Genomic DNA, 21,236 nt, shown 5'->3' with positions numbered 1-21,236 from the left:
CTCTACTACAACGTGCAGCAAGTTGTTTTGGGTTTAATACGGGATACATGTGCACTAACTTGATGCTACTTTTTATAAACTGTACTGAATATAACATTGACTCATCGATATCATACATGTTGGGATGAAGGATGCGGGAATGTACTGGTATTTGTTGTATTACCATTTTCGATGGTTGTACGTCTTTGTTTCTGAAAATCAATAAACAGAATTTTTAAAAAAATTGATCGCCTGGTGCAAGGACATCCAGGTTGACCCTCTTTAAAAAAAAAAAAAAAGATATAGGTATGGATGAATGATAATTAATGAACATATAGTACTTTTTAATTGATTCACTTAAAGCGATGACTTGTAATATGTTACGGTGTGAGTGCAACATTGCCCAGTTATTTTTAGGTTCTGTAATGGTTGTCCTTTCAACACTTTCGTGATCAGCTTGTAATTACTCAAGGCAAAGAAGCTTGTGAGTCGGTACTGCCCATTGACAGCTGTTACGAGTTTGAATCCCAACAAGTCTTACTGAGACTTTAATTTTTCCGTTGTGGTTTAAATATGTACTGCTTTTTCCCTATTCACTCTACTCACTTTGGTTTCCTTGTGGTTTTCACCCGTACTCGTGCTTGTGCTTCGGACTGGTCTCCCAGTGAGGATTTCGCTGTCACTGTGGCTGTGTCTGCGGGGGGTGCCTGCCCGCTGCTGCGATGCGGGATTTGTGCGGAGGCAGTCCCCCCTGGTCGGCAGAGGTCGGCGCGTATCGGCAAGGATCGGGCTCTCGAAAGGCGGAAGCCCCCTTATGGTCTCGGTCGTGGCAGCAGCGACCGGACAACAGGAAATCGTCTGGAAAGACGCGGCGGGAGATGAAAGCCTCCCGCTGATGACACTGGTAAGGAGAAAGAGGAAGGGGGTGCGGGGGCTTCTTCTAGAGGGAGGCAACATTAAAACTAAGTCTTGCATTGTTAAATCTGGAGGTGTCGGGTTACAACAAGCGTGAAATTGCAAAAAACACAGTTGATGGACAGAATGTAGAACAATGTCATACATTCACCCCAGTACAAGGATCTGGGCCTAAATCCATCGTTTTTTTGCACTCCACACCACCCTGGGTTAGACACTGGCTATATGCAAATCAGCTCTGACCCTGTGCCACATGGGAACAGTCCAGTCTGAACTACCAAGCTATGTCTTTCCCAGACCGGAATCAAGCATCCAAGGACCGGTTTCTGGGTATCAGCCTTCATCAGCCTGGATAGCTTGACTCCAGTGGTGTGGAGAGCCTGGGACTCACGTCTGAGCATCCCCAGCACACTCAGTGTGAAATTGCAAAAAACATAGTTGATGGACAGAATGTAGAACAATGTCATACATTCACCCCAGTACAAGGATCTGGGCCTAAATCCATCGTTTTTTTGCACTCCACACCACCCTGGGTTAGACACTGGCTATATGCAAATCAGCTCTGACCCTGTGCCTCATGGGAACAATCCAGTCCGAACTACCAAGCCATGTCTTTCCCAGACCCGAATCAAGCATCCAAGGACCGGTTTCTGGCTATCAGCCTTCATCAGCCTGGATAGCTTGACTCCAGTGGTGTGGAGAGCCTGGGACTCACGTCTGAGCATCCCCAGCACACTCAGTGTGAAATTGCAAAAAACACAGTTGATGGACAGAATGTAGAACAATGTCATACATTCACCCCAGTACAAGGATCTGGGTCTAAATCCATCGTTTTTTTTGCACTCCACACCACCCTGGGTTAGACACTGGCTATATGCAAATCAGCTCTGACCCTGTGCCTCATGGGAACAGTCCAGTCCGAACTACCAAACCATGTCTTTCCCAGACCGGAATCAAGCATCCAAGGACCGGTTTCTGGCTATCAGCCTTCATCAGCCTGGATAGCTTGACTCCAGTGGTGTGGAGAGCCTGGGACTCACGTCTGAGCATCCCCAGCACACTCAGTGTGAAATTGCAAAAAACACAGTTGATGGACAGAATGTAGAACAATATCATACATTCACCCCAGTACAAGGATCTGGGCCTAAATCCATCGTTTTTTTGCACTCCACACCACCCTGGGTTAGACACTGGCTATATGCAAATCAGCTCTGACCCTGTGCCTCATGGGAACAGTCCAGTCCAAACTACCAAGCCATGTCTTTCCCAGACCGGAATCAAGCATCCAAGGACCGGTTTCTGGCTATCAGCCTTCATCAGCCTGGATAGCTTGACTCCAGTGGTGTGGAGAGCCTGGGACTCACGTCTGAGCATCCCCAGCACACTCAGTGTGAAATTGCAAAAAACACAGTTGATGGACAGAATGTAGAACAATGTCATACATTCACCCCAGTACAAGGATCTGGGCCTAAATCCATCGTTTTTTTGCACTCCACACCACCCTGGGTTAGACACTGGCTATATGCAAATCAGCTCTGACCCTGTGCCTCATGGGAACAGTCCAGTCCGAACTACCAAGCCATGTCTTTCCCAGACCGGAATCAAGCATCCAAGGACCGGTTTCTGGCTATCAGCCTTCATCAGCCTGGATAGCTTGACTCCAGTGGTGTGGAGAGCCTGGGACTCACGTCTTGGATGCTTGATTCCGGTCTGGGAAAGACATGGCTTGGTAGTTCGGACTGGACTGTTCCCATGAGGCACAGGGTCAGAGCTGATTTGCATATAGCCAGTGTCTAACCCAGGGTGGTGTGGAGTGCAAAAAAACGATGGATTTAGGCCCAGATCCTTGTACTGGGGTGAATGTATGACATTGTTCTACATTCTGTCCATCAACTGTGTATTTTGCAATTTTCACCCCGAGTGGGCTGGGTATGCTCAGACGTGAGTCCCAGGCTCTCCACACCACTGGAGTCAAGCTATCCAGGCTGATGAAGGCTGATAGCCAGAAACCGAATCTTGGATGCTTGATTCCGGTCTGGGAAAGACATGGCTTGGTAGTTCGGACTGGACTCTTCCCATGAGGCACAGGGTCAGAGCTGATTTGCATATAGCCAGTGTCTAACCCAGGGTGGTGTGGAGTGCAAAAAAACGATGGATTTAGGCCCAGATCCTTGTACTGGGGTGAATGTATGACATTGTTCTACATTCTGTCCATCAACTGTGTTTTTTGCAATTTTCACCCCGAGTGGGCTGGGTATGCTCAGACGTGAGTCCCAGGCTCTCCACACCACTGGAGTCAAGCTATCCAGGCTGATGAAGGCTGATAGCCAGAAACCGGTCCTTGGATGCTTGATTCCGGTCTGGGAAAGACATGGCTTGGTAGTTCGGACTGGACTGTTCCCATGAGGCACAGGGTCAGAGCTGATTTGCATATAGCCAGTGTCTAACCCAGGGTGGTGTGGAGTGCAAAAAAAACGATGGATTTAGGCCCAGATCCTTGTACTGGGGTGAATGTATGACATTGTTCTACATTCTGTCTATCAACTGTGTTTTTTGCAATTTTCACCCCGAGTGGGCTGGGTATGCTCAGACGTGAGTCCCAGGCTCTCCACACCACTGGAGTCAAGCTATCCAGGCTGATGAAGGCTGATAGCCAGAAACCGGTCCTTGGATGCTTGATTCCGGTCTGGGAAAGACATGGCTTGGTAGTTCGGACTGGACTGTTCCCATGAGGCACAGGGTCAGAGCTGATTTGCATATAGCCAGTGTCTAACCCAGGGTGGTGTGGAGTGCAAAAAAACGATGGATTTAGGCCCAGATCCTTGTACTGGGGTGAATGTATGACATTGTTCTACATTCTGTCCATCAACTGTGTTTTTTGCAATTTTCACCCCGAGTGGGCTGGGTATGCTCAGACCTGAGTCCCAGGCTCTCCACACCACTGGAGTAAAGCTATCCAGGCTGATGAAGGCTGATAGCCAGAAACCGGTCCTTGGATGCTAGATTCCGGTCTGGGAAAGACATGGCTTGGTAGTTCGGACTGGACTGTTCCCATGAGGCACAGGGTCAGAGCTGATTTGCATATAGCCAATGTCTAACCCAGGGTGGTGTGGAGTGCAAAAAAACGATGGATTTAGGCCCGGATCCTTGTACTGGGGTGAATGTATGACATTGTTCTACATTCTGTCCATCAACTGTGTTTTTTGCAGGGTTACAACAAGCAGCGGGGGCCAAAAGTCCATAGAGGGCACGGGGAAGTAGCAATATACCCCAAACAAGCAATAACCGTAACAGGTATACCTTGCAAAGCAAAGGTATTTGGGGGCTGGATTCGTCGCCCACTGAGAATTCTCCAGGCTGCACCACATTAAAAATTACACAAGTGGAGAAAGTGACTATTCAGCCCCATATAGTGGGGGAAAAAGCCATACAAGTCACAAAAGCAAAAAAAAAACAAGCCAAGTAAACTCACCCAGTAAGTTCCCATGTTACTCCATCCCTTCGTACTTATGTTAAAGTACAAGCTCAGACTCAAGCTCTGAGTACTCATTCTAACCAAGGCCTCGAAACTTGAGAAATTAGATACAGGGGTTCTTGTAAATACTAGTGACAGTGGAAGCTCAAGAGTTATGGAGCAGAGAAATTATGCAATTCTTCTGTACTTTCCCCTTAAGCCCTAACAAAAACAATTCAAAGGAACAAATTAATACATCCATCAACTCATCCCTGGATCATAATTATCCCAATGGAAAGAATCTCCATGAAATGGATCCTGGGTACGAGGTCCCCCAATCCAATCCAGGAATGCTGAAAATCGAAGGACTTCTGGCAGCTACCAATAGAGCCCTGAGCGTAATGAACAGTGTCACTCACATGAACGCCGACAAACTCGACACCCAGAAATCCATTTTGCAATTAGTTGCCGACTCTATGATGGGAATAGATTCAAAATTAGATCAACTAAATTCGCTAATACGAAGAGCGCAAAAAACGTGGCCCATAACCATGCCCTTGACGCGAAACCGAGCATGGAACCAACTGCAAATGCAACTGCTCACTCAAATCTTATTCAAAGTAGCTGCATATGCGAGCTTCTATTAAAAAAAATTGAAACATTACCCGAAATTATGTCCACTCTAATAGAAGATCTGAGGCTAAAGACCCAACCCAGACCACAGAGTCTGAGCACTCCCTCCATCCAACCCTGTCTTCCGGAAACCCTCAGACTACCAGAACCTACCTCTAATGACCAAAACTGTTTCAACAACAATAACATCGGTTCAAAATTGGAACAGCTTCCGCTTAAAGTCGCATTAAATAATCATCTTGAACAGCCCTCCCAAAAACCTCCGGACTCTGTCACCTATCCCCCTCCACAAACATTGAATGTTGCAAAAATAACCACGCAACCCAACATCAAAGTATGTCCATCTACTTCATCAAGCCATCGCATTCCTATAACCAAGATCAATCAAGATCCACAGGCAGGAATCTTCCTATCCAGAAAGAACAAGAAGAAACTGAAGAAACTAAACAAAGCAAAGAAAAAGGGTAATGCGCTAACTCAATGGCTTGGAACAAATACAGGCGAGTTATCCACTGACCTGACTAATCAGGCTGAAAAACCAGCTGCACCCCAAAAAGACAAAACTGAAAACCAGGAAATTCCATCAACCTATGCGCAGCAACTAGCAGACTACAAGTCTCCCGGCAATCGCCTGAAGCAATTCGAAAATTCCATTAAACCTCCTGATAAAAACTCCCTCCTCACAGTTATTGAAACACACAATCTTGCTCCCCACGAGTCAAATCTAAATGCAAGAACAATCATCGAGGAAACGTCATTGCTACGATCAGAAGAGGAAGAGAATCGCCATATAGCAAGCATGGGCGCGGTTATTACTGGTAATAAGACGTCCTCCCCTCAAGAACCACTAAAGGGAAGAGATCCATTAGGAGGGGCCTGCCCGCGAACTACAAAATTAAGTACACAAAACAACCCGGAGCACCCGGGCAACGACCCCGCGGTACCCAGTATTAATCAGGATCCATCGCAACAAGTCCCCTGTGCCGGACAACAACAGCATAGAAAAATACTGCTATACCCAGAGTATGAATCCCAGGGAAAATGGGACATTTTAAACAGGGGTAATATTTTAAAGTTATGCTCGAACCTGCCAGGCTTAGAAAGCGTGAACTCTATGGACATTGAGACAGTGGCCTTCATAGACCCCGTCCTGGGACAAAGAAACAAATCTACTTTGGTAACCTTCTTCAAACCAGAATGGGGGAAACGCTGATGAAGAATATAAAACAACTGAATGAATGGGGCATTCAAGCTAGCCCCTATATTGTTACCAATTACCCGTCTTTTTAAAAAAACTCATCTGACACTACAATGATCACTAAAATCGGACAAGATTTAAAACAAGAAAAGTACTTAACACAGCCATCCCCGATGTTGCGGGGCCTACGACAGGAGCCAAAAACAGCTTTATGGATTGGGAATCCACTTCAAGTAACTGTTCCTACAGGTGTAGGCTCACGCAAATGCATATTAAAACCGCACAAAACTCAAGATTGGACTTGGCTCTCCCAGGCGTTAGGGTAGTGTGCCCCCTACCACCCATGATGACAAGCCCCCCTGTGAGAAAGCTCATTACTTAAACATACGCTCCCAGAATACCCGGGGTCCAACAAAGGAGAAAATAGAATGTTTAACTTCGGGCCTGCAGAAGACTCATGATGAGAAGGTTCACCATTTAAACATATGCTGTTGGAACATCCGGGGTCTAACAAAGGAGAAATCAGAACGTCTAACCTTAGGCTTGCAAAAGACCCATGACATCTTCGCTATCCAAGAGACTTGGGCCTTGGAAAATACCATCTGGGAGGATTTCACCGTAATAGAATCTACCGCTACTCCATCTAAAGCAGGCCGTCATGCATCTGGGGGTGTGCTGATCGCCGTAAATAATTCACTGACTGCGAAGATAGAAACTCTCCACAGTGGAGCTGGCGATTATATTTTCATCAGAACTGAGATTGAGAGCCAAGTAAATGGGAACTCAAAGCAAAAATGTATCCTTGGATGTATCTATCTTCACCCAACAAAAATGAGACGAGAGTCTACTCTGAGTAACATATTACCACTAATGAAAAATCTCGAAGTCTTATACCCAAATGATCTGTGGTTGATAATGGGCGACTTTAATTTAAATTTAATGGAAACCGATCTCACCCAATCCTCTCAAATAACATCATTCAATGTAATGTGGGCAATCCCGGAGATAAAACCCCAGTACCACCGAAAGGATGTTAATGGAATGAAACTCGCAACAAAGCTGAATCATCTTGGTTTGCGCATCTTCAATGGAAGGATTGCCACAGATCAACCGGCAGCATATTCCCATGTATCCCCTTTACGAATGGCCACCCTAGACTACATATGGATATCGCTTATGGCCTTCCATCTGGTACGCCCTTTCAGGTAACACCATCTTCTGATAGCGATCATGCCATTTTAACATGTAGTATTGCGCTTCGGCCACTACACCGTCCAAATACAAACCCGATAGGGTCAGCATCAAGTTTGCAGAATGTAAGGAAACTTCGATGGTCAGAAAGCAACCAGGATGCAATTGAAAAGGAGGTAGACAAGCTTGTGACCGGATGGCCCCCGGCTGGTATCAGCCACGTGACGGCTCCCAGTTGGGAAATTATACTGACCAATTTTAGAGAAAATTTCATTTCAAAACCCATAAATAATTTTTCGAAGGATAATCTAACTATGACAATTCTGTCAGTGCAAAAACAAAATACAATCACTGCAAAGAGTAAATTAAATAAGCTACAACGAACAAACGCTAATAATGAAAGTGAACATAAATCTTTGAAGGAGGCCGTCATGGCAAAAAACCTATAGGAAGGCTCGATTTTCCTTAAAGAAACTGGAAGAAGAGCGGCATTGGGCAAAAAACCTATAGGAAGGCTCGATTTTCCTTAAAGAAACTGGAAGAAGAGCGGCATTGGGCATCAGCTTTTGAGATCATAAAATCTAAAGACCAAAGGAAATTTTGGAACTGGGTCAATAAGGCCAGCAAAGCTACTAAACCCCCTACCGCAACTAATATTACCCCCGAGGAATGGGAGAACTATGTCAAAAGGCTCTACACAGCGCCGCTTGACCATATCACCAACAGCACGGCCCTCCTTGACCATCTAGTTAATCAGGACGGAACTTTTCCCATCGACAATATATTAACAGACGATATAACAAGAATAATAAAGAATATGCGCTCGGGCGGCGCCCCTGGCCCAAACTGTATTCCAACTCAAGTTTTTAAAGCCTCTGCTGGAAAATGGGCCCAGATAGTGACACCTCTTTTTGAAGCCTCAATACTGGGCAGCCCCATCCCGGCGTCTTGGCAAGGCTCACTTCTTGTTCCCTTCCATAAGAAAGGCTCCGCACCAATCCCGACAATTATCGATGATAGCCCTTCTAGATGTAGACGGCAAGGCATATGCCAGCATTCTCCTAAATGCGCTTACTAGGTGGGCGGAAACTATCAATCTAGTCCCCTTCACCCAAACCGGCTTTCAAAAAGGGTGTCACATCGAAGACAACCTGATCTGTATTGCTCACCTGATGGAAACCACCCTAGCTGCAAAAGGGAAACCGTTACATCTTGGATTCATAGACTTTCATAAAGCATTTGACAGCGTAAGCCGGCCAAAACTTTGGGAAAAACTTGCAAGATGGGGCATTACGCAGTCACTATTGAAAGCATTAATTGCCCTACACACTGACACCTGGGTTAAAGTGAGGGTTACATCAAGATGGTCCACCTCTAATAAAATCTATACCACCAGAGGTTTAAAATAAGGGTGCACACTTGCTCCAATGCTTTTCAACTTGTACCTTGCAGACCTCCCGAATGGTTGACACGTACCCGTGCTTTCCCTCCGAGAATAGAATCAAGGAAGATTCAAACTCTACAATATGCGGACGACACCATTCTGCTAGATCAAACCCAGGTGGGCCTTAAAAGATTGTTCAATTCCCTAGCCCAGTACTGCAATATAAATATGCTCGAAATAAATGTCAGCAAAACTAAAGCAATGATAGTATCCATGGGAAAAACCAAAAAAAACGCGTGGTTTATTGATGGGAAGAGACTTGAAACTGTCACTGCTTATAAGTACTTGGGCGTGTGGATCGATCATAAAGGGAGATCCTCTGCGCACATAACCGAAATGCAGGCTGTTGCTCGAAGCCTAGAAGGGGCCTTCATAGGAAAGAAAAGTACTTTGCACTCCCAGGATTTAGCACCATTAATAAAACTGATTACTGCAAAACTACTCCCCACAATCTCCTTTGGCGCAATAATCTTCAAGGATAAAATAAATACTTGGCTGGACAGACCGCAATCATCTTGCTATCGCAGGGTTTTCCGACTGCCCAATTCAACTGCTCATGCCCAAATGAGAAAAGAATTCTTGCTGTCCTCCCAGCGATGGATTATGAGTGCACGCTTCATTAGTTACTGTTTAAAAACTAAACATGCCAGCCTTCATACCTTAAAGAGCTGCCTATGGTCGGTCTTCAGTAATCCAAAAACATCGTGGAATAAATACTTAATGTCATGCCTCGAATTTCTTAAAGCAAAAGACATATGGCTATCCTCGCTGCCTATCGAGGCGAAAACTGAAATTTTTACAAAGCAAGCAAAAATTCTTTCAAACGATCTAGATGAGCAATGGGTCAACCAGCTCTTCCATGGCTCCTGGGCCACCAAACTATGCACCTCAAAAACCCTTCCATTGTACCTTGCCTCATCAGTGAAAGTTCATATAAAACTCCAATTAATGAGACTACGCTTCGGGTTAATCCCGCTGATGGCATACAAGTTTGGCCAAGGTTACAGGAAAGAAGCCCCCTCACAATGCCGCTTCTGCAAACAGGACAAGGAAAATCTTATTCACATCCTGTGCATTTGTCGAAAACTCCGAGCCCAAAGAAACTTCTGGCTGCGCCCAATTTGGCTCTTACTAAACATCAGGACTTGTCAGGAAGCACTAGACTCATGCATGAGGGGAGACTCACCGCAGTTGGCAGCTCGCTTTGTTAAATTTATCACAGAAATCAACTCCTCGATTTTTTCCACTGTTAAAGCTTGAGCTCCCTTCTCCCCTGTGACATTCCTGCGCCTTTTTAACTTAATTTGCAATCTCTCTGTTTTCTCTCTTTTACTTTTTAAACTTTTAACCCCCAAAAGTTACTTTCCTATTGTGTATCGTGCAACGATTTGAATTAATTGTGCAAATAAAAATTTACTATTTACTTGTAGAGAACAGCTTTTCATGTTTAACAGGAATGGCAGGAACGACAGGAATGGCGGAGACTGAAGCTGCATTACAGACTGACTCCACCCAACAAGCTCTAGTACAGCAAAGTTCACAAGTTATTAACACCAACACGAACGCCCCCCCTATCCTTAGCTTAAATCCCACTTCGAGTACTGATTTCAAGTTAGCTAACCCATCAAATCAACTAGTTTCGGGAAGGGGGTTTAGGAGAGCATGCAACGGGGTCCAGCTCCACTTCAGAGAATCTACTTTTAAGTTTGCTCTCGGAGATGAGAGAACAATTCACTATATCAGAAAGTAATCAACAAAGGATTCAGGGGGCCTGTGAGACGCTGGAACTAAAAATAAATGACATAATTGGTAGAGTGGAAGAAGTAGAAGCCACAGTAGAAGACCTTTCAAAACAGGTCAAGGAGAATACAGTAGAGATTAAGAGACTAAAACTGAAAGACAAATTACTGGCGGACAGATTGGAGAGATTGGAAAACAATGCCAGTAGAAACAACATCCAGATTCTAAATATTCTGGTAGACCTCGAAGGGGGGATATTAAAACCTTTATAATCAATCTTTTAAATGATTTCCACCCGAGATTGAGAAGCTGACCCTTGAAAATGATATCCAGAGAGTACACCGCGACCCCTTGACTAGACGGCCTGGAAGGAAAAACCCCAGGAAAATATTAGTACATTTCAAAACATACTCCATAAAAGAACCTGTCCTTCAGAGGGGCTAAAAAGGGGGCATGCAACAAGGGAGATTAGTCTTTCCATATTAGATCGGACATTTCACACAACACAAAGGACAGGCAGAGGGAATTGGGAAAACATGTACAGGAGCTGAAGAGCTTAGGGGCCACTGCAAAACTCCAATTCCCCGCCTCCCTGAAGGTGATGTCCAAAAACAAAATGTTTAATTTTAGACATCCTAAGGAGGTTAGTTCCTGGATTCAGCAGATAAAAAGCTCATCCAATTAAGGATTAAAACACAACTATTACCCAATCCGCTATGAGAGGCCAAAAATAGAGGCACCTAGAACGCCTCTAGAGATGAGGGATGGTTCCCCAAGGAGGGATAGGGTGGGGAGGTTAAGGAAAAGCACCAGAAAAAATAAAAAACAAATTGTCCTCACTTACAAAACATTGCTTTAGAAAATAGGATGCTGTGGCAGAAAGGTATTCTTAATAGTTTGTGCTGTTCTGACAACTACGGATAGACCACAAATTTTAAAGATCCTATCCTGGAATGTGAATGGCCTTAGGGTTCCTGCCAGAAGAAGAAAAATTATAGGAATATTTGCGCCTTACAAACCATGATATTATCAATCAATCAATCAGTTATTTGTAAAGCACACTACATACCCGCGAGGGTCTCAAGGTGCTGGGGGGTGGGGTGCTACTGATCAAAAAGCCAGGTCTTCAGCATCCTCCTGAAGGTCAGCAGGTCTTTGGTCTGTTGTAGGCTCAGTGGGAGGGTGTTCCATGTCTTGGCAGCGAGGTGGGAGAAGGATCTCCCACCGGTGATTGTTCTTCGGATGCATGGGACGGTGGCGAGTGAGAGGTCAGCGTAGCGTAGCTGGCGGTTGGGGATGTAGAAGGAGAGCCTTCTGTTGAAGTAGGCTGGGCCGGTCTTGTGGAGCGCCTTGTATGGGTGGATGAGGAGCTTGAAGGATATCCTCTTGCTGACGAGGATCCAGTGCAGGTCCCTCAGGTGGGGGAGATGTGGCCGTGGCATGGTAAGTCGAGGATCAGTCTTGCCGAGGCGTTTTGGATCCGTTGTAGTCATTGATGGGCTTGGGCAGAGCTCCTGCTTAGAGGGCGTTTCTGTAGTCAAGTCTGCTGCTGACGAGGGCCTGGGTGACTGTCTTTCTTGTATCTGTCGGGATCCATCTGTAGATCTTGTGGAGCATGCAAAGGGTGTTGAAGCAGGAGGAGGAGACGGCGTTGACCTGCTTGGTCATTGAGAGCGTTGAGTCAAGGATGATTCCCAGGTCGCGTGTGTGGTCGGTGAGTGCCTGGGGCTGCTCCCAATGCCATCGGCCACCAGGAGTCTTCCCAGGCTGAAGGGTTGGAGCCGAGGATGAGGACCTTCGTCTTGTTCGAGTTCAGCTTCAGGCAGCTGGTCTTCATCCAGTGAGCGACGGCCTTCATTCCTTTGTGGAGGTTGGCTTTGGCGGTGATGGGGTCCTTGGTGAGGGAGAGGATCAGTTGAGTGTCGTCGGCATAGGAGATTATGTTGAGGTCGTGCTGTTGGGCGACGTGTGCGAGTGGGGCCATGTAAATGTTGAACAGTGTCGGGCTGATGGAAGATCCCTGGGGTACGCCGCAGATGATCTCTGAGGCTTTGGACCGGAATGGGGGGAGGTGGACGCTCTGGTTTCTGCCGGAGAGGAAGGAAGTGGTCCATTCCAGAGCCTTGTCTCGGATCCCCGCGGCATGGAGGCGTGCGCGTAGTGTGCGGTAGCAGACGGTGTCGAAGGTGACAGAGAGATCTAGGAGGATTAGTGCTGATGTGTCTCGCTATTGTCCAGTAGGGTCTTGATATCGTCGGTGGCAGCAATGAGGGCGGTCTCGATGCCGTGGTTGCTGTGGAACCCAGACTGGGAAGGGTCCAGGATTCTGTTTTCTACGAGGTAACGGGTTAGCTGTCTGTTGACGATTTTCTCGATAACCTTGGCCGAAGGGGAGCAGAGAGATAGGCCGGAAATTCTTGAGGTCTCTTTTTTTTTGGTCCTCATTTCACCTTTAGCATCTGCAAAGTTAACAATAAAAAAATCCATTCCAATCTGGGCGCCCAGGGTCTATGTTCTTGCGTTTGCTTTAGGCCAACCAGACCAGCTTCTTTTGTGCGAGGCTTGGTGTAATCATGGGACCTTTGAGACTTCCATGCCCCAGGAAATCAGTAGTGTCCATATGTTATTATCTCTATTATCAACCAAGCCCTGATCCAAATGCGCTGTGCCCAATGCCGCACCCAACCAGTTCTCATAAAGCGGGGGTCTGGGGTCTTTCCACAATTTACAGATCTACCTGCGGGCAATCAAAATCTAGCAGAAAATTAAGCCCTCTTGCACCGCAGAGAGCTGACTTATAAGATCACTATCCAAACCAAAAATAACTTGAGCTTTGGAAAGAGAGATATCCAAGTTGGAAAGAGCTAGGTTGTGTTGTCATTCTGACAACTTGACACAAATTCTTAGCGACCTAGAGCACCTGCGATTAGAGTATAGGGGAAAGTTAGATCAAAAAGTAAACGCATAATGTTTAGCCCATAGCATGGAAAACTATGAATATGGAGAAAAAGCAGGTGCTATTCTGGCATGGAAGGTAAAGGCAGATCGAGAAAAAAATAACATCAACAAATTGAACATAGATGAGTCGGGGCAACCTCTTGTAATCAGGAGGATATGCAAAGGTGCCTCCTTTCTATGTTTTCTAAACTTTATGAAGAGGAGATAACTTTAAGCCCTGATAGTATCCAGGAATGGCTGAAGAATAAGGCTTTACCAACATTGACAGATCAGGGTCGAAACATGCTAGATGGCCCCATTACGGAGAAGGAAATTAAACTCTATATAAAGAAGATTAAAAACAACAAAGCTGGCAAGCTGCAGGGAAGGATGCCCTTCGGGTGAAATTCGTAAGGCCCTTCTGGAGGTGATAGTTCCTAGTTTATGTGAGCTTTTTAATTACATCTATAGCTCAGAAGGGAGGGTACCCCCGTCATGGAAGGAGGCAACAATTGTGCTTATTTTAAAGCCGAGAAAGGACCCCTTTAAAGCAGACTATTATAGGTCAAACTCCCTGCTTAACGCGGATCATAAGATCTTTACCAGCATTTTGGCAGGAAGGTTGGTCAAGATAGCTCCACAGATGATCAATGCTGATTCTTGAGGTCGCTTGGGTCAGCATTGGGTTTTTTCAGTAGGGCGTTGATCTCGGTGTGTTTCCAGCTTTCTGGGAAGGTTGTGGTCTCAATGGTGAGATTGATGACGTTGCGCATGTGGGGTGCGATGGAGCTGCTTGCTTTGTTGAAGACGTGGTGCGGTAAGGGATCTAAGGGTGCGCCAGAGTGGATTGTGCTCATGGTCTTGATGGTGTCATCGATGCACACGCTGGCTCAGGCTAGCACGGGGTCGTGGTCAATGGTGTGCGGAGGGTCTGATGTGCTGCTGTCTGTTGGTGCTGTCTGGGTGTTGAAGCTGTCTTGGATGTCTGTTATCTTGCGGTGGAAGAAGGTGGCTAAGGAGTTGCACAGGGCTTGTGACGGCGGGATGTCGTTGGTGTTGGAGCTGGGGTTGGAGAGTTCCTTCACGATGTTGAAGAGCTCCTTGCTATGGTGTGCATTGTTGTTGAGGCGGTCTTTGAATGAGGTTCTCTTGGGTGCCCTGATGAGGTGGTGGTGGTTGCAGATGGCGTCCTTGGTTGTCCGGAGTTCATGGAGTCACAGCTTACAAAGGAAGAGTGGATAGGAAAACTTAAAAGCCATAAGTGGATAGAGCACTGCTTCTATTCATTACAGACGGCTCTGGCAAAAGACGTAGCTATGATTTTCAGGAAAAATAGTCAAGTGGTTATCGGGAATGTAGTGGCAGACACTCATGGCAGATGGGTAATTGTTAGGGCTAAAAGCAATTTAACCTGGGCCACGATGGTCAGCTATTATGGTCCTAATATTGATGACCCGACCCATCTCCAGCCTTTGTTCCTCCAGTTGGGAGATGTAAATGATCGAATCATAATGGGAGGAGATTTTAATGTAGTGTTAAACCCCAATCACGACTCTACGTCCAATAAAGCCACGGGTGCCACACAAAGAACCCGAAAAATCCTGAAATGATTAATGGCAGAGGGTGGTCTCCTGGATATATGGGGAGAAAAAGGCAAACTTCAGGGTCTGCAGGGTCTGCAGGGGGAAACTTTTACTATTATAATAAGAAATATGGCAGCCCCTCAAGGATTGATTACTTCCTGGTGGATTGCACCACCAGCAGGGATACGCTCAAAATTACAAACTTGCCAGAAAATGTATTCAATCACTCGGCTGTTCTCCTGGAAATTGTTTCATTACAGCTCCCCTCTCCACGAAGATGGACTATGAGCCGTGTAATACTTCTGTAACCTCCAATTATTGAAAGGTTAAAAGCAGCCACAAAAGAGTTCCTCTTATTTAATATAAACTCAGCAGCCCATCATATAGTCTTGGACTCTTATAAAGCCTTTTTAAGAGGCCTATTAACCTCTCTTTCTATCTATCTAGGAAGATATTAATATATTGGAAGCAAAAATTGCTCCAAAAACTTTAGAATTAGAAGAAACACCAACTGATCCAACTAACATACAACAACTAACTTTAGCCAAGAATGAGGTAATAGATCCTCTAGAGGCTAGAAATAAAATGAAATGGGAGGCAAGTAGAATCACTCATCATGAATATGGAGAGAGGTAAGGAAAATTCCTGGCGTGAAAAACTAAATCTGACCATGCTAGAAATACCGTGAAGAGCCTTAAATGCTCAACCACCGGGAAGATAATTGAGGAGGGCTCAGAGATCTAGGAAGCTTACGCTCACTTTTTTCTAGATTTATATTCTGAAGACTTAATTGTGTATGAAGAACAGCTGTAAATCTTTTTTCGAGATCTCCAACTACCCATCCTCTCAGATGCTTATAGTGACAACCTGAATGATCAAATCACGTTAGAAGAAGTACTGCAAGTTATTAGAATGTTAAAAAAAGGAAAAGCAGCAGGCCCCGATGCCATCCCAAATGAAGTATATATTATATTGAAAGATGAATTGGCGCCATTCTTCCTTCAACTTTTTAATTCTCCATATATTCTGGCTCAGGAGTTACCGGCATCTTGGAACGATGCCACAATTACAATAATCCTGAAACCTAATAAAAACCCTCAACTTTGCGAATCATACAGACCTCTTTCGCTTTTAAACAGTCATCATAAACTTTATACCCAAATCCTCACTAAAAGGTTAGAAAAAGTTGCAAGCTCCATAATACATCCCGATCAGAGCGGCTTTATGAAGGGGAGGCAATTGAATGAACTAACTCAAGATCCTATTGGAGCAATAGATTAGGCAAATCTATATGAGATTCCATTGGCAGTTTTAACATTCGATGCTGCCAAAGCTTTTGATGGAAGTATTGTATGGAATTGGTTCAGAGGACCAGGTGGGCGATATAGGAGGGTTCCTGTAAAGCTCTCATTAGGGGTAAGTGTTAGGGAGAAGGACATGCTTTCGCAGTCTGGGACAGTAACCGGGATGCAATAGCACTGGTATAAATCTTTATAGATAATTGCAAGTCCCCCGCCCTTCCCCTGTGCCCGGTCTCTGCGTGTAATCTGATAGCCCGGGGGAAGCGCTTGTATCAGATCAGGGTCAGAGTCGGGGGTTAACCAGGATTCGGTTAAAAAGAGTGCGTCTGGCGCGTATTCCTCTAGTAATAGTATGTATGTATGTATGTGGATTTGTAGAGCGCGGTTGTTGCCCGGGGGCGTCCAAGCGCTAGGAACCAACAGAGGTGATTGACGGTAGCAGGAAAAGCTGACGGAAAAATTACTGTGGGGAGTTGAAGAGGAATGTCTTGAGCTGTTTCCGGAATGAGGAGAGATTGGGGTTGGCTCTCAGATGTAGGGGAAGGGTGTTCCACATCTTGGAGGCGTTATGGGTGAAGGTTCTACCGCCTGATCTGGCCTTTTTTATTCTGGGTACGGTAGCCATGAAGGCCTGGTTTGAGCGGAGGTTTCTGCTTGGTTGGTAATGGGAGACTAGGTCACGGGTGATCAGAGGACCTGTGTCCCAGAAAGCCTGGTGGGCGATACACGTGGCTTTGAAGGGGATTCTTTGGCGTACTGGCATCCAGTGTAGGCTGATCAAGCCAGTTCTAACTGATTGTCGACGTGGGATCTGAAGCAGTGTGCGAGCTGCACAGTTCTGCACTGTCTGAAGTCTCCGCAGAGTGTAATCTGGGGCAGCAAGGTAGAGGGCGTTGTTAAAGTCCAGGCGAGACTGGATCAGACCCTGGATGGCTACCTGCTTAGCCTCCATGGGTAAGAGAGGAAGAACCTTCTTTAGCATCCTGAGAAGGCCAAAGCAGGTAGCCGAGAGTTTGGTGGCTTGGATGTCAAATGAAAGGGATCTGTCCAGCCACACCCCAAGGCTCTTGATGTTATTCTTAGGTGCTAAGTGCGATTTCCGTACTATGCTTTGGCAGAGATCTGCAGTTTAGAAGAAGCATTACAAAATCCTGCAGGTCAGTTCTTTCCTAGGCAATGTTAAGCCTCACCTTGCAGTGTGAGCAGAAGGAGGGTAGATCAAGAGGGTGATAAGGGTGGCAGCATCTTTTTTCCGAAGGGGGCCTTAGATTGTGAAGGGAACCTAAGCTGTATACCTTCCTTGGTATCCTGGAAAGGCCAGGAGTTGTGGCCCCTTGCCCCGGTCGGCCGCGGACAGTCGCAGACAAGCTTGTCTTTGGCGCGCCTTCGGCACGCATGCGGCGCTCCCGCTGCACGCGTCCGCTGCACGGCCGTGGCAAGCACATCATTTTAAGGGGGAGCCAAAAAAAAGGGGGCGTTGCGGAGCGGCGGTGGGCGTGGCCTTGGTCGAGGGCTTCCCTCGTAATGGCGGCAATCTCGCGGCAGCGTTCAAATCGGCAGCGCGTAGCAAGGTGAGTGTCCCAGGCAGGGGTAGTTACAAGTGCAGATTAAAAACAGAACACACAGTGAATTTTTTAAAATAGCAATACTCTCGGCTTCCACCTCAAGAGTCAATTCCTTCTAGGTCGCGCTGAAGGTCTGGCGCGGTTTATATAGAGGAGGGGGGCATGGCCGAGCAGCGGTGGGCGTGGCCTTGGTCGAGGGCTTCCCTCGTAATGGCGGCAATCTCGCGGCAGCGTTCAAATAGGCTGCGCGAAGCAAGGTGAGTGTCCCAGGCAGGGGTAGTTACAAGTGCAGATTAAAAACAGAACACTCAGTGAATTTTTTAAAATAGCAATACTCTCGGCTTCCGCCTCAAGAGTCAATTCCTTCTAGGTCGCGCTGAAGGTCTGGCGCAGTTTATATAGAGGAGGGGGGCGAGGCCGAGTGGCGGTGGGCGTGGCCTTGGTCGAGGGCTTCCCTCGTAATGGCGGCAATCTCGCGGCAGCGTTCAAATCGGCTGCGCGAAGCAAGGTGAGTGTCCCAGGCAGGGGTAGTTACAAGTGCAGATTAAAAACAGAACACACAGTGAATTTTTTAAAATAGCAATACTCTCGGCTTCTGCCTCAAGAGTCAATGTCTTCTAGGTCGCGCTGAAGGTCAGGCGCAGTTTATATAGAGGAGGGGGGCGTGGCCGAGTGGTGGTGGGCGTGGCCTTGGTCGAGGGCTTCCCTCGTAATGGCGGCAATCTCGCAGCAGCGTTCAAATCAGCTGTGCGGAGCTGGGTCAGTGTCCCAGGCAGGGGTAGTCACTAGTGCAGATTAAAAACAGAACACACAGTGAATTTTTTAAAATAGCAATACTCTCGGCTTCCGCCTCAAGAGTCAATTCCTTCTAGGTCGCACTGAAGGTCTGGCACGGTTTATATAGAGGAGGGGGACGAGGCCGAGCGGCGGTGGGCGTGGCCTTGGTCGAGGGCTTCCCTCGTAATGGCGGCAATCTCGCGGCAGCGTTCAAATCGGCGGCGCGAAGCAAGGTGAGTGTCCCAGGCAGGGGTAGTTACACGTGCAGATTAAAAACAGAACACACAGTGAATTTTTTTAAATAGCAATACTCTCGGCTTCCGCCTCAAGAGTCAATTCCTTCTAGGTCACGCTGAAGGTCTGGCGCGGTTTATATAGAGGAGGGGGGTGTGGCCGAGCGGCGGTAGGCGTGGCCTTGGACGAGGGCTTCCCTCGTAATGGCGGCAATCTCGCGGCAGCGTTCAAATCAGCTGCGCGAAGCAAGGTGAGTGTCCCAGGCAGGGGTAGTCACAAGTGCAGATTGAAAACAGAACACACAGTGAATTTTTTAAAATAGCTATTCTCTCGGCTTCCGCCTCAAGGGTCAATTCCTTCTGGGACGCGCTGAAGGTCTGGCGCGGTTTATATAGAGGAGGGGGGCGTGGCTGAGCGGCGGTGGGCGTGGCCTTGGTCGAGGGCTTCCCTCGTAATGGCGGCAATCTCGCGGTAGCGTTCAAATCGGCTGCGCGAAGCAAGGTGAGTGTTCCAGGCAGGGGTAGTTACAAGTGCAGATTAAAAACAGAACACACAGTGAATTTTTTAAAATAGCAATACTCTCGGCTTTCACCTCAAGAGTCAATTCCTTCTAGGTCACGCTGAAGGTCTGGCGCGGCTTATACAGAGGAGGGGGCGTGGCCGAGCTGCGGTGGGCGTGGCCTTGGTCGAGGGCTTCCCTCGTAATGGCGGCAATCTCGCGTCAGCGTTCCAATCGGCTGCGCGAAGGAAGGTGACTGTCCCAGGCAGGGGTAGTTACAAGTGCAGATTAAAAACAGAACACACAGTGAATTTTTTAAAATAGCAATACTCTCGGCTTCCGCCTCAAGAGTCAATTCCTTCTAGCTTCTCAAAGTTGCTACTAAAGTATGGGTTTCAGTGAGGGCACTACTAGGCATACCCTAGTTTAATGAAGAAACGCCGATATGGGACTCCCCGGGCACCCTCGCATGTTTACAAGACGCCTTGGCCCTCCCTTTATGCAGAGCCGGGATAGCAAGATGGGGAGAGTTAATTGAAGAAGATGAGTTAATTCCATGGTAGTGATTTTCGCTTTTACCAATAACTCGGTATCAAAATTTAAGTATCTGCAAATTCTCAGCTGGGCTAAATCAATAAGTAATGAAATAGCTGGGAGTGAGGACTTGGTAAAAGGGATACGTACAAGATCAATCCGAAAGGAAGTAGCAGCATGGTACTGGCAAATGATTGAGATTGGAAACAAAAAACTGAACTCATTCGCAGAGAGCTGGAAGAAGGACATGCCCGCTGACGACCTTGAAACTCTCGGGCAAGTATCTATGTCTACTCTTTGGTCGGATGTGAAAGCTGCCGTCTTAAAGAGAAATCATCTTTTTACACTCCATAAGGCATATTGGACGCCATTGAAACGCTCTAAACTGGCGAATGGAGCGACAAAGAAGTGCCCGAAGTGTGACGATACCAATGTAAATGAGGTACATATGTTTTGGCAGTGTCCTTCGATCAAGCTCTTCTGGGACCACGTGAGTAATATCATTTCGGTAATTACAGGCAGAAAGGTCGGGCTAACAGCGTCTACAGTTTTTCTTGGGTCATTGCGAGAGAGATAGAAATTCTAGCTCTGTCAAGAAACCAGAAGGTACTCCTGTTTGTTTTGATCCTTTTGGCGCGAAGGGAGATCTGTATCAAATGGATCTTATCCATTCCACCCACCAAATCTGAATGGATTAGCTCAGTTCAGCGTATCTCAACTCTTGCTTGAGCCAGCAAAAGGGTTAAAAAAATACAATTCTGGGATTTATGGGATAGCTGGTTTACAGTTTTTGCTGCATCCCCTTTTGTGCCCATTTAGTGTGTATTAATGTATTCTTGATATTTTGGGATTAACACTTTTAGAGTTATTTTTTATTGTTATTTGTTATCCCTTTCCGACTCTTAGGTTTTTTCACTTTTCTTGGTTAAGGATAAACTCGGTTTTAAGAAACACAATCATTATACTTACTGGTCCAATGATTACGAATTTGCTCGCTCAGCCGAAATGACGGGAAACTAGCTAAGGCTAGGTGTGAAAGGCCTATAAAAGAGGAGGAGCCCTGATTATCCACCCACCCTTCAGTGAGAAAAGACTGGGTTTCTTTTTCTTTTCTCATTGGGCTGCAGCAATCAGTTTGACTAGTGTTATATTCTTGAATTAAGAGCATGTTTTGTAGAATGAGGACTAAAATAAAAATAAAAAAAACAAAATATGTACTTCTGAAGTAGTTAGAGTTTGCACTAAGTTTTCA

This window comes from Lissotriton helveticus, chromosome 3_1, assembly GCF_964261635.1.
Source record: "Lissotriton helveticus chromosome 3_1, aLisHel1.1, whole genome shotgun sequence".
Classification (NCBI taxonomy): Eukaryota; Metazoa; Chordata; class Amphibia; order Caudata; family Salamandridae; genus Lissotriton; species Lissotriton helveticus.
This window is presented reverse-complemented; position numbering follows the sequence as displayed.